The sequence below is a fragment of the Limulus polyphemus genome, unplaced genomic scaffold (genome assembly GCF_000517525.1).
Source record: "Limulus polyphemus unplaced genomic scaffold, Limulus_polyphemus-2.1.2 Scaffold3911, whole genome shotgun sequence".
In the NCBI taxonomy this organism is placed as follows: domain Eukaryota; kingdom Metazoa; phylum Arthropoda; class Merostomata; order Xiphosura; family Limulidae; genus Limulus; species Limulus polyphemus.
The window spans coordinates 54,969-56,519 of record NW_013669521.1 but is presented as its reverse complement, the minus strand read 5'-3'; positions in this window follow the sequence as shown (position 1 = coordinate 56,519).

Genomic DNA, 1,551 nt, shown 5'->3' with positions numbered 1-1,551 from the left:
TCCGAAAAATTGTTGTACCCTTGACAACAAATAAAATTATTAAGAAAAAAATTGTTGTACCCTTGACAACAAATAAAATTATTCAGAAAAAATTGTTGTACCCTTGACAACAAATAAAATTATTCAGAAAAATTGTTGTACCCTTGACAACAAATAAAATTATTCAGAAAAAATTGTTGTACCCTTGACAACAAATAAAATTATTCAGAAAAAATTGTTGTACCCTTGACAACAAATAAAATTATTCAGAAAAAATTGTTGTTTTAAACATTCTTTAAACACAGGTATGTGTTATCGTACAAGACAATTTACAGGCTGAACACCATAATGAAATATAAGAATTTTATTTACACAGAAGGTTTCCAGTTCTTTGAAAAGTTATATTGACAGGAGACATTTATGGTGGGTGTGACTTTTCCACTGAGTAAAATGGGTGTCGCATTTATTGTTACCACAGCACAGGTACTTACCATCAGAATGATGTTCCTCCACTAGCTCAGTGGTAAGCTTAAAGGTATAGGTATCCCATTGTACTTGGAATTTAACAAAACACAAACTTATTTTGACAGCAAAATTTGTCTTAGCTTTTACTTAACCATTAAAATAAAATTTTTGATTCAACTTAACTTTGATTCATTAAGTTTTACAATATGGCATGACACTAACCCTAGGAAGATTAAGATTGACTTATGCACATTTTGTTATTGTACATATTAGTTATGATACATATATAATTTGATTAATGTCATATAAAAGTAGTCTAAAAGATAAACACTCATGTTGTTATAATTTACAAACATTATGTATTGTGTGGGAAAATGAATTTCGAATCATTAACTACTTAAACCCGAGTGAATGATCCTAGATTTTTTGTTAAAAATCCTGATTTACCCATCGGATGGGGACAGTGTTCGATACCATTTATGTCTCTTTGGCTGAAAACTAATCCAAACCATGTTATAATCCACCTTTTATAAAGAGATCGGAAATTTTGAAAGGTATGGTGATAATTATTAGGACATCATGAAAATTATTCCAGCAGAATGCCCAAAAAATTATGGGTTTGAAAAGTCAAGCCTTACAATACTGTTTTATAGTACTTTGTAATCTAAAAGTCCAGAGATTACTTTAAACAGGAGGTTGAGAAAATTGCTATCTTTTTTACTTAAAATGAAATAGTTACCAGTTAAAGAAAAGGAGGATATGCTGAATGTTGTTGACTTAAGGCTTACTTCAAATCGACAGTCACTAAACTCAAGTATTGTTGACTTAAGGCCTACTTCAAATCGACAGTCACTAAACTCAAGTATTGTTGATATAAGGCCTACTTCAAATCGACAATCACTAAACTCACAAGTATTGTTGACTAAAGGCTTACTTCAAATCGACAGTCACCAAACTCACAAGTATTGTTGACTTAAGGCCTACTTCAAATCGACAATCACTAAACTCAAGTATTGTTGACTTAAGGCCTACTTCAAATCGACAGTCACTAAACTCAAGTATTGTTAACAAAAGGCTTACTTCAAATCGACAGTCACTAAACTCAAC